Genomic DNA, 13,725 nt, shown 5'->3' with positions numbered 1-13,725 from the left:
ATCACAATCTCTTGTGACCAGGAGGAAGTCATGCTCTATTTATGGCATGCCATTTTTTCCACTTACTGACCATATTGCTCACTGGATTTCTCTTCCTCTCTCGCTGGCAGTCTGCATTGCTTCACTGAAAATGGTGATACTGCCTAAATTGTTATATCTGTTCCTAAACATACGCCTCCCACTAAGCCGCTCTTTTTTTCAAGCGCTCCAAACTCACGTGTGATAAGGTTAGCTTTGTCTGGCAAGCAGCCCCGGCGGCAATGCGATATATTGACCGTGTCATTTTCCAAGGGGGGGTTTGAAGCCCCGGACATGGAGTTGTACTATGTATGTGCTCAGGCTCACCATACCAAACACTGGAACAAACCTACCTCCTTCCTTCCTGATTTGGCGATGGAACAGGGTTATATGGCCCCAATCCCCCTTCCTAGTTTATGGGCTCTACTTTTGGCGTGCCCTCTCTTGCCTATTCTACCGTTGCATCACCTCGCGTGCCTGCAAAAGCTGGGCCAAAAGACGGGTAAACCACTCCTATGTTCTCCCCTTGGTCAACTTCCATATCACTCATTGCTTCCTGTTACTCATCAGTCATCATGCAGCCTCCTGCTTCAGAGACTCGGATTCCTGCGATGAGGGGATCTTTATCTGGACGGATCCTTTCTATCCCGGATAGATTTCTTCGATGATAGGATGGCATCTCCCTGGATATTCTCCTGTATATTCGATTGCACCACAATGATAAGGCGACCACCTCAGAGTTCCCAGAAGAACCTCCCACCTTTGACACCCTCCATTCTATGCTCCAAGTGGCTACTCCACGACATCTAGGGCCTCATTTATGAAAAGTGACGCATCGCTGCGTGAAAACAGCGATGCATCCCTTTTCACTGCGCCCTTCTTGCACCACCAATGATGCGTCATATTTACAGTATGTCGCATCATTGCGGAAAGAGTTACAGATACATCAGTATTTCTTACGTATCTGTATGGCGCAAAAGTGGCGCATTGCTGGAGTGTGTCACAAAAGTGACGCAACTCCAGCAATGCGTCCTTTCACATGGGGCAAGCCCCATGTTGTTAGTGCCTGCGTCAGTCTTACGCCTGCTGTGAGGCAGGCGTAAGAAATTGACGCATTTGTGTTCTAGAAGTGACGCCGTGAAATCTCATAGATTTCACTGCGTCACTTTTACGACCCTTCCTTGCGTCAATACGCCCTCCTTGCATACATTATACCTGGCGCAGGTATAATGTGGTGCAAGGGTTTACAAAGTGACGCATCTACCTAGTTGCGTCACTTTGTAAATGTGGCGCAATAAGGTGCATTTTTTACGTAAAAGTGACGCACGGCCTCATAAATTAGGCCCCTAGTCTCTCTCTAATATCACATAGCGCAGGTTGGACTTTCGTGTCCCCGAGTGCCAGTGTGTACGCAGTGGGAAGCAGATTTGGGAGTTACTCTTACAGATGAACAATGGACATATTGTTATGCACAAACTGGGTGGATAACCCCTTAATAGTTAACTCTGCATCATTCACAAAAAAATCCTCCATAGGATGTATTATATGCCTGCCCAACTATATCGCTACCGACTTCACTCCGACGATAAGTGTGACAGTTGCTGGTCATCTGGGTCAGATTTCCTTCATCTAGCATGGTTACGGTGGACTGATACAGGCTTACTGGGGCGAGATGAACACTGCAGTGGCGGACATGGTTGGGTGTGCCATAACACGTACCCCACTCTTGGCTCTCCTGGGACACACAGGGGAGATTGAGGGTGGTTTCCAGAAATATGTGGCCCTGGCCCTCCTACTGGGAACGTAGAGAAGCTTCCTGTTGGGGGCGTGGGATAGCACTGAAATTCAAGGACTGCCTCTCTGACCTTATTGTAATGAACAATTGCCGGGTCTGGTGGCTCAGTGGACTAATGTGTCCATTTCAGTGGGCCAGTGTTCGACCTCATGGTCACAGGTTCAAATCCCGGCGGGTCCACCTAGCCTTTCATCCATCTGAGGTTGATAAAATTGGTACCATTGACTTGGGTAAGAATGAACATCTGTTATTCGGCGCCAAGAGACCTTGGGTGAATGTGCACTTTATAAATACACGTTATATGCTGAACTGCTGCCTCCCACGTCTAAACCTAGGGATGTTTGGGACCCACTGCCGAATTCTTTGCTTCTGCATCACCCATGGACAGATGCTGGGTGCGTCAGCGGAAGTAGTGCAGGGAGAGGCCTGGAGACTTGATTTAGGTATTGTCTCCATGAATACCAAGTGCCCTCTTAATCGCTGAATGAATTTGTGTCTCTTCGAAGTGATGCTTTCACATTTTTTTTACTCAGCTATGCTTGGAAGAGAGGGGAGGATTTTGTATTCATCAGAAATGTGCGGGAAGGGAGGGTGGGGGGGAGATGTTGGCACTCTACTCGCAACGTATTCACAGAACACCTGTTGTTGATTTTCTACTTTTTTTTAATTGTCTTTCATTCAAAAACAACAATAAATAAACAATAATTAAAAAAACGCATTGTGTCAGCATTTCTAGGCATACTTTAATCCCACGCAGATACCGCGGCCCATGAGCCTTTGCGGCAGTTGAACGTTTCACAGGTCTTTAAAAGACCATTTGAATGTTAATTAGGCCTTGCTTTTGTTTCACCCCTTGTTGGAGGCCCTGCAGCTCCACTCTGCCGACTGATTAAAGGTTCAGCCCCCCCCGAAATGTTTTCTTAGCCCCCCCGAAATCTGGCTCTAGTTGCCCTTCTGAATGTAACAGACTCCGAATTTCACGGACCGTCCGTAATTGGGACCTCACCTCCGTTGCCCGTGAGGATCCCTTTTACGGAGGCCTTTTGTCCGTAATTTTGGCCATCACAGGGAGCAGCACTGCTCCACTGTGAGAGGCCTCACCCCCCCCCCGCCCCCCTTGATGGGGGCGCCTGCGCTCCTCCTGGAGCACAAGAGCAGCCCCACCCTCCCATTGTCATTCTGTCTGGGCTGATTGCCACATACAGAATGCCAATGGGGCAGTCTGGGGGTGTTAAAGCATGTGGCGGCCTCCTCCTACCTTAGTGTACAACAGGGCAATCTGTTAGAAATAAGGTAAAACGCACATGCTGCAAAGTGAAAAAACTGTTTATTTAAAGAAGCCTGAAAAAAAAGTTAAGAAGGGGTTGTCGTTCTTTTACTGTCCCATCGTTTTAGAGTGAGGTATTTTCAATATTATATTCAACAAAGCCCTGGTTACTGCTTTTTTTGTTTTATTTTAAGCAACTAACACCCATTGACAAAGCCAATAGTCCTGGCCTCTTGTTGGTGTAATGATACTTGATGTATTATACATCTGGATGCAATGACAGAAACAACATAATACCAGTCGGGCGGAAGACTATGCTAAGCGCAGATTTTTTGCCTAGGTGTTTCAAACCCCGCCCTTAATTAAGAACACACACTTTGAAGAGACCCCAACGTTTTTTACACCACTTAAAGGCGTGGAAACAACACCATGTCACAGTCACCTCACATCCTGGCACTGTGCATCATGCATGACTCATGATTTCTACGTTTTCCGATTGCCTATGTGCAGGGGCATAGTGAACCCTCCCCCACCCCTTGCTTTAGGAGCTACAGCGAGGTGAAGTTCTTGATGGGCTTCTTCTGTCTGCCACTCTGCAGACAAAGGCTCAGCTCATAATGTGAAAAGGTGGGAAAGTAAATAAGTAAAGGAATGTGTGAATGGCTGATGGATTACTGAAAGGATGAATGGATGAATGCAAGAGTGAACGAATAGATAATGAAAAGAAAGGATGGATGGATGAGTGAAAGAGTGGAAGTATGGATGAGAGAAAAGGTAAATAAATGATGTATGGGTGGAAGGGTAGATGATGGGAAAGTGAATGGGTGTATGGATGAGTAAGTGAATGGATGGCTGGATGGGTGAAAGGGTAAATGGCTGGATGGATGAGTGAATAGATGGATGGGTGGAAGAGTGGATGGATGACTACGGATGGATGGGATGGATGGGGTGAAAGGGTGGGTAGATGAACGATGGATGAGTGAAAGGGTGGATGAAGGGATGGATGAGTGAAATGATGGATGGAAGGATATATGGTGGATAGGTTTGCAAATGGTTGAATATGTTTGGATATAGATGGGCACACATATGGAAGGACAGAATGCATGGTGAAAGACTGAATGATGGATGTAGCACCCATTATCTCAAGTAAAATTTCCTATACAATGACTATCACGTTAATATGAGTCATTGTCTCTATATAATGTGTGTGTGCTGTAACGTACTCCGACACCCTGCCCTAAATACTTGGGATGAGTAACACTTTAAAAGAAATTAAATACACATGAGAGACGTGAAGTGAAGATGAGGGGCACCAATGGAGGGTGGTAGCAAGGCCGGACTAGCCGGACCAGGCATTGGGTGTTTCACTGGGAGGCGGAAAGGGGGTGAGAGCGGTTTTGTTACTGGGGGCTGGCACTGCAAACCTCCATGTATATCCAGTAGTTTTCAATCAACAATAAAAGCGGCCTCACTTATATTCAGGTGTGGTTCACCATTGTCTGGTGACTAATGTACCTGCTGGAGCGAGATGCAAAGTTTGAATCGTCTAAGGTAGCAAGCTGCGGCCATACTGAAAAACTGTGACGTGCACGGTTGTCTCAACCTAATATAAACTTATTTTGACTTGTACTTAGGTGGTTGTCTATTTACTTACTTATATACTATTGCGGGACCAACTCTGACCTGTCTGTAAAACTTAACTTTTGTCCCGAAGTTTTGCCCTGAATTTTGACCCTTTGTCCTGAATTTTAGTCCTGAATTTTGTCCCTTTGTCCTGAATTTTTACACTCACCGTCCTGAATTTGCACCTATGCCAGTTGGTCACCCTAGACCCCGGCATCACAGCACCACCCACCCCCCAACAATTCAGTGGATCCCCCTTCAGCCCAATGAATATCTGCGAGATATGGGAGACTCTGGGCCCCTCATCACGTTCTGCAGGGGGCCCCATCATTTTGCATTACACCACTGTGCAGCTGCTAGCCAATCACGACCCAGGACACATGAAGTAAAAAAAAAAGCAAGAAAGACACAGGATGGTCTAGCCCAGACATTGAGATCCAGATCTTTTATCCTTTCCTAGATGAAGAACTTTACAGCTCTACATTTCATCATCTAACTTTTCCTCCTCCCCCTGACCCAACATGTCCCTAGTAGGGTACTGGTAGGCTAGCGCCAGCCACTGGTTGATTTGTAAAAAATATAAGTGCTGGGGCTCTCGTCAGGGGGCAGCACTCACCAGCACATTTCTCCTGTTGGCGCCTCAGATGGTCAGAGCTGCTGACTTCGGAGCTGGATAGCAGGTTTGAGTCTCGGCCTCAGCTCAACACCCTTTGATTCTGGGCAAATCAATTAATCTCCATGTGCCTACCATAAATGTCCGTCCTTAACTAGTGCTCATTTAAAGCGCTGGTGTTGATGATTAAGTGCCGGTGCTGAGCACAGGAAACCACCGGCTCAAATAAGCACTGGTGCCAGCCAAGGAGGCAGGGCTGATTGGGCAAGGACAGTGTTTCCTTTCCAGTCCACTGAGCAAGTGTAGCACTTATAGCAGCAAAGAGCACGTTTCAGGAAGGCAGACATACTTCTAATAGGACAGTACCCGCCCCTCTTAGCACGGTGCCATACTTTAATGGAAGGGGCTCTTGGACAGCTCTGGAGGGCTAGTTGATCTTAATAGCACAGTCCCATGCAGGGGTGGTGCAAGGGGCAGCACTTGTGCGTCAGAGCAGGAATTCTCTACTTATGACAGGACAGTAAATACCCTTCTGAGCAAGGCTGTTCTACTGTCACTGGGACAGTACATGCACCAATGAGGAGGCCTGCTGTATTTCTCACGGATGTATGACGTTACAACGCATACTTTTACCACGCCTACCATTACCACGCATTTTTTACAATGCAGGATCCATTACAACGCATACCATTACCACGCATGTATTTACAACGCATATACCTTTACAACGCATACAATTACAACGTAAGTATTGGTAAGTATATAATATTTTTTAATATTTAATGTAATTAAAATTAATATAATGTAATTTAATTTAATTTAATTTAATTAATTTAATTTAATTTAATTTAATTTAATTTAATTTAATTTAATTTAATTAATTTAATTTAATTTAATCAATTTAATTTAATGTAATTTAAATTTAATTATATTTAATTTTTACCCTGTACCCTTTTACCCAAAAACCCAAAACTGACCCTGAACCCAAAAAATACCCCTTTACCCAAAAACCCAAAACTGACCCTGAACCCTAAAAATACCCCTTTATCCAAAAACTCAAAACTGACCCTAAACCCTAAAAATACCCCTTTACCCAAAAACCCAAAACTGACCCTGAACCCTAAAAATACCCCTTTACCCAAAAACCGAAAACTGACCCTGAACCCTAAAAATACCCCTTTACCCAAAAACTGAAAACTGACCCTGAACCCTAAAAATACCCCTTTACCCAAAAACTGAAAACTGACCCTGAACCCTAAAAATACCCCTTTACCCAAAAACTGAAAACTGACCCTGAACCCTAAAAATACCCCTTTACCCAAAAACTGAAAACTGACCCTGAACCCTAAAAATACCCCTTTACCCAAAAACTGAAAACTGACCCTGAACCCTAAAAATACCCCTTTACCCAAAAACTGAAAACTGACCCTAAACCCTAAAAATACCCCTTTACCCAAAAACTGAAAACTGACCCTAAACCCGAAAAATACCCCTTTACCCAAAAACTGAAAACTGACCCTAAACCCGAAAAATACCCCTTTACCCAAAAACTGAAAACTGACCCTGAACCCTAAAAATACCCCTTTACCCAAAAACCCAAAACTGACCCTGAACCCTAAAAATACCCCTTTACCAAAAAACCCAAATAATATTTTTAATAAAATAATATACTTACCAATACTTACGTTGTAATGGTATGCGTTGTAAAAGTACCTGCGTTGTAAATACATGCGTGGTAATGGTATGCGTTGTAATGGATCCTGCGTTGTAAAAAATGCGTGGTAACGGTAGGTCGTGGTAAAAGTTGCGTTGTAAAGGTTGTATACCATTTCTCACAGGGCAGAGCAGCAGGACTTATGTACTTTTAATGGGACAGTACACAAACTTCTGAGCAGGGCTGCTCTACTTATAAAAGGGCAGAGCAGCAGGACTGGAGGCACTTTTAATGGGACAGTACAGGCACTTCTGAGCAGGGCTGCTCTACTTATAAAAGGGCAGAACAGCAGGACTGATGTACTTTTAATGGGACAGTACACAAACATCTGAGCTGGGCTGCTCTTCTTATAAAAGGGCATAGCAGCATGACTGGAGGCACTTTTAATGGGACAGTACAGGCACTTCTGAGCAGGGCTGCTCTACTTATAAAAGGGCAGCAGCAGGACTGATGCACTTTTAATGGTAAAGTACAGGCACCAATGAAGAGGGCTGCTGTACTCATCACAGCGATACCAAAGAGGATGCTTGTTTCCAGTCCAGGGAAGATATGGCTTGGCAGTTTGGGCTGGACTGTTCCCATGAGGTGCAGGGTCAGCCTGATTTGCATATGGCCATGTCTGAACTGGGGTGGTGGAGTGAGCTAAAGAATGATGATGGATTAAACCCAGATCAGTTGACGGGGGGTAAGTGTTTGATTTGCTCAAGTGCTCCATCCATCATCCACTTTGGTATTGCTTTGTTCGCCCTAAGTTGGCAGGGTATGCCCAGACGTGGGTCCCTTGCTCACTTTGCCACTAGATTCAAGCTATCCTGGCTGATGATGGCTGATTAGCCAGAAACCGGTCCCAGGATGCTTGTTTCCGGTTCAGGGAAGACATGGCTTGGCAGTTCGGGCGGACAGTTCCCATGAGGCACAGGGTCAGACTGATTTGCATATGGCCATGTCTGAACTGGGGTGGTGGAGTGAGCTAAAGAATAATGATGGATTAAACCCAGATCAGTTGACTGTTTGATTTGCTCAAAAACTCCATCCATCATAGCCTTTGGTATCGCTTTGTTTGCCCCAAGTTGGCAGGGTATGCCCAGACGTGGGTCCCTTGCTCACTTTGCCACTGGATTCAAGCAAGCCTGGCTGATGACGGCTGATTAGCCAGAAACCGGTCCCAGGATGCTTGTTTCCGGTCCAGCGAAGACATGGCTTGGCAGTTCGGGCTGAACTGTTCCCATGAGGCACAGGGTCAGACTGATTTGCATATGTCCATGTCTGAACTGAGGTGGTGGAGTGAGCTAAAGAATGATGATGGATTAAACCTAGATCAGTTGACTGGGGTGAGTTTTTGATTTACTCAAACGCTCGTCCATCATCCCCTTTGGTATTGCTTTGTTTGCCCTAAGTTGGCAGGGTATGCCCAGACGTGGGTCCCTTGCTCAGTTTGCCACTGGATTCAAGCTAGCTTGGCTGATGATGGCTGATTAGCCAGAAAACGGTCCCAGGATGCTTGTTTCCGGTCCAGGGAAGACATGGCTTGGCAGTTTGGGCTAGACTGTTCCCATGAGGCACAGGGACAGACTGATTCGCATATGGTCATGTCTGAACTGGGGTGGTGGAGTGAGCTAAAGAAGGATGATGGTTAAACCCAGATCAGTTGACTGGGGGTGAATGTTTGATTTGCTCCAACGCTCCGTCCATCATCCCCTTTGGTAGTACTTATCACAGGGCAGATCGGCAGGACTGATGTACTTTTAATGGGACAGTACACAAACCACTGAGCAGGGCTGCTCTACTTATGAAAGGACAGAGCAGCAGGACTAACGTACTTTTAATGGGACAGTACCGGCACCAATGAGGAGGTCTGCTGTACGGATGTATGACGTTACAATGCATCCTTTTACCACGCATACCTTTACAACGCGGTTTTTACCACGCATACCATTACAACGCATAGCGCTTAGAGGTGCTGGATAGTGGTAAGTATAATTTTCTATTCCAACTCCAGTCCCCGTGGACACTAGGGAAGGTGTTGGATAGAAAATTAAACTTATTCCCTATCCTAGAGCGCCCCCCAGCGCAATGCGTTGTAATGGTATGCGTGGTAATGCCTGCGTTGTAATGGTAGTGCGTTGTAAAAATTTCGTTGTAAACGTTACATACCCTGCTGTACTTATCACGGGGCAAAGCAGCAGGAATGATGTACTTTTAATGGGACAGTACAGGCACCGATGCGGTTGCCTGCTGTACTTATCTCTGGGCAGTATTAGCACTTCTAAGCAGGAGGACTGCTGTACTTTTAATGGGGCAGCACAGACACCTCTGAGCAGGGCTGCTGTACTTCGGGACAGTGCAGCCGCATTGCAGCGTGGCAGCTGTATACTCCACCAGGCAGTACATAAACATGCACCGCTGCTATACTTTCAAGAGGACAGTAAATGAGAGGGGCTGCATTTCTTGTTACAATATTGTACATGTGCTTCTGAACACAGCCGACACACATAGCAGCACAGTAAATGCACTTCTCAGCAGTGTACAGCACATGTAACAAGCGAGTACATGCACATCTGAGTAGGGCTTGCTGCACTTTTAACAAGACAGACATGCTGTGCTTTTATCAGGACAGTGCATGTACCAATGTGGAGGCCTGCTATAATTATCACAGGGCAGTATAAGCACTTCTAAGCAGGAGGGCTGTTGTACTTTTAATGGGACTGTAGCGGCACTTCTGAGCAGGGCTTGCTGCATTTTTAACAAGACAGACCTGCTAAGCTTTTATCAGGACAGTACATGCACTTTGGAACAGGGCTGCTATGCTTTTAAATATTCAGTAAATGCACTCCAGAACATGGCTGCTGCACCTTTAACATGCCTTTACAGGCATGTCTGAGTAGGCCTGCTGCACTTTTAATAGAGAAGTGCATGCACTTTGAAGCAGGACTGCTACACTTTTGACAAAGCAGTTCAGAACAGGCTTGTTTCCCTTTTAACGGGACAGAACCAGCACGTCTGAGCAGGCCTGCTGCACTTGTAATAGAATACTAGACACTTCTGAGAAGAGCTGCTGCCCTTTTAATAGGACAGTGCATGCACTTCTGAGAAGAGCTGCTGTCCTGCACTTCTGAGAAGAGCTGCTGTCCTTTTAATAGGACAGTGTATGCACTTCTGAGAAGAGCTGCTGTCCTTTTAATAGGACAGTGCATGCACTTCTGAGAAGAGCTGTTGTCCTTTTAATAGGACAGTGCATGCACTTCTGAGAAGAGCTGCTGTCCTTTTAATAGGACAGTGCATGCACTTCTGAGAAGAGCTGTTGTCCTTTCTGAGAAGAGCTGCTGTCCTTTTAATAGGACAGTGCATGCACTTCTGAGAAGAGCTGCTGTCCTTTTAATAGGACAGTGCATGCACTTCTGAGAAGAGCTGTTGTCCTTTTAATAGGACAGTGCATGCACTTCTGAGAAGAGCTGCTGTCCTTTTAATAGGACAGTGCATGCACTTCTGAGAAGAGCTGCTGCCCTTTTAATAGGACAGTGCATGCACTTCTGAGAAGAGCTGCTGCCCTTTTAATGTACAGAGATATATATAGTGTACAATAGCGGTCCGAAACCATTTTCTAACAGCAATGTTTTTTATTTGTAGAACACCCCTGAAAAAGGGCTTTTCAATAGCCCGAAATGCATTGGGTCACATTAGATTTGCAACTGGGAATCTTTTATGTCTTTTGGCATTCCCGGGAAAAGGCATGGATTTGCATATCCGTGGCATGAGAAGCAGTTAAAGATATTTGTATCTCACAAGTGAAAAAGATCTAAGGAAATAAATGAACCTACACAAAAATTTGGAGTACATGGATTAATTATCATTAAGAACGTCAATAATGAAAAGAGTTAAAAATACGTGGAAATCACGACATACGCAGTGTGCCTGGTTAAGGAGTGAAACTTCGCTCCATTTTTGATGGTATAGAATAATATGGAACATAGCAAGTATAAACATAATTAATGAAGTGATATCATCTCAACAGCTTCAATTGCTATACAGTACCCTCAATCCAATCAAGCACTTCGAGCAAATTCTTATTTCCACTACTAACAACCTACAAAGGTCCCTGTACATAATTTTTCTTTCAAAGCTATGAAGATTTCAGGTGGGCAGAATATTTCCAAAAAAAGGAACCAATTAATCAGATGACAATTTATTACTTTCTCTTAGTACAAGAAAAACTGAAATTGCCATCTTGAAGAAAACACTGCAGAGAATTATAAGGGAAAAAACAGAGCCATTTCTGACAAACAATGGATGGATCTACATATGGAATACTAAACAATTTTTGCACTTGATTCCCGAAGGAACAGGAAGCCTTAAATCTATACGAGCGACGTGGTATAAGAGACTGAGTGGGAAAGCTAACTTCTAGAATTCTATAAATCAAACATGGAGCACTCTGGTTGTAGGGTAATATTCGATTTGAGTCCTACTGATGAGACTGTACTATCCATATCCTCTCCCTCAGGAAAACGAATTGAGTTCTATATCAAGAAAGCTATGGGTCCGGCCATGATACCAATAAAAGTCTTGTAAAGTGATCTGGTGAAGTGGGTTGTGTTCCTTTCATCCCTTTTCAGAATACTGTAATGCCACTGCCAATATTTCTTACTCATGGACTGGTATTATCATTGTTCCAATATTGAAAAAGGGCTCCCGATATAACCCAGGTAACTATCGGCAAATCACACTTTTGGATGCTACAGGGAAAATATTTGCCGAAAGTATTCTTGAGCATCTAAGAGAATGGGCTTTCTCCAAGGGCATCTTTCCAAAGTTTCAGGAGGGCATTTGGCCGAATCATTCTGTAATTGACAATATCAGTATTTTACAGTCAATAATTGATAAGTGTGTGCTATCTAAATCTCAAGTAATATATTGCCTATTTGTCGATTTCTCAACAGTTTTTGATTGGGTCGACAGACCGTCGCTCTGGAGGAAACTAAAGGAACTAGGGATGCCGTGCTCTCTTTTGAAGCTAATTGTAGCCTTACATATGTCAATATGGTGTAAAGTACAGATGGCAGGTGACAAAGGCCTGACCCATAAGATCCCCACTCAGAATGGTCTAAAACTGGGCTGTCAGTTAGCTCCCCTCCAATTCTCACTCTATAGAAGTGATTTACCATAGATCTTTCAAAAAGTAAATAATGTCCCTCCTACATTAGCTCTAGTTAATATACACGTGTTGATGTATGCAGATGATGTGGTTCTTTTTGATCTTACTTCATTGGGCTTACCAAGGAATATAGACACCCTTACAAAATACTCAGAAACAAACCACTTAAAGGGGAATATTTCTACGAACAAGATAGTCCCATTTAGGGGTAGGAAACACCATATCCAATATGAATGGAAATTAGGCGATAAAACAATTGAGGTGGCACAATTATATACATATCTCGGGAGGGTCTTCTCGCAAACCCTATTGCAGACAGTAGGATCAGTGTAAACGTCTCAAACTCAACCTTGCCCTCACCATGAGTGGCAATGCCACATCGCTATCTTAAATATATGTCAGTCACCCCTAAAGTAGGACCTGAGCCCAGGCGGCAGGGTGCATTATATTAAAGGTGTGAACATATAAGTTCAAGCTTAAATGCCCCTCCAGTAGCCTTCTTCCATAAAGGGCTGGACTGGCACCAGGGGACCCTGAGGTGCCTGCTCCATAATGGTTCCATTGAAAGTGTCATTTTTGGTATCAAACAACTTGTCGCATCAAATCCGACTTCTTCCAAAGTCAGATTTTATGTGACAAGCTTCCATGTGGCTTTCCTGTGCCCCTACTGACAGCCTGAAGCTGCTGCCTCCAAGACTGGAATCTAACCCCCTGGCAGGAGGTGTGAACACTCCCAGGAGTCAGAAGCAAAGGCCTGCCTGGGTAGGAGGTGACACTTCCCTCCCTCCATGACAGAATGGCTACTGAAGTGACAGATCAAGGCGGTGAGCTTCAAAGCTTTCACCACCTCTGATATGCATTCAGGCTGCAAACAGCCAGCCCCCTGCCCCCAAGAACAATTGTTTCCAAGCCGGCAGAAAATTAGGTAGTCCGGAGGTGTACACCCCCAGAAGGCTAGTCACACTACTTCTCTCCAGACACTGTCTGCACAAAGATTATATCTACAGACTCTACACAAGCATTACAGGTACCGTTCACATGCATAGACATTACATCAACAGACATTGCCTGCCTCTGACATTCTGCACAAGTATTTCAAGCATTTCCACTACAAACATGAGTTTTAAGCACCGTCTGCATCAGATCTCTGGTGGAGACCTCACAGAGAACTCCCTATAATGCAAAGTTTCCTAGATAGATTAGTGAAGCAAAGTCCAGATGTTTTTTGTGTGTTTTTTTTTTCCATCTTGGAGGCCCACTGGAGGGCTCTTTAATGAAATTAACACTTTGACACAGCACAGAAACCTACTAAAGGTAAAGGAATTTTGAAAGTGCACTACTGATCCCAGCATGCAACACTTTTTTAATTTAATTTAATTTTTATTAGTTTTATCATGAGAAAACAAAAGAACGTGCAAATACATACAAAGGTACATTGCTTCAAAGCAGCTTGTTATGCATCAATAATTTTTACACATAAACCATAATCAGATATTTAGGGAATACCATCTGTATAATACTGGGTGTGGTCTGCCTGTCATGT

The sequence above is a fragment of the Lissotriton helveticus genome, chromosome 5_1, assembly GCF_964261635.1.
Source record: "Lissotriton helveticus chromosome 5_1, aLisHel1.1, whole genome shotgun sequence".
Taxonomy (NCBI): domain Eukaryota; kingdom Metazoa; phylum Chordata; class Amphibia; order Caudata; family Salamandridae; genus Lissotriton; species Lissotriton helveticus.
This window is presented reverse-complemented; position numbering follows the sequence as displayed.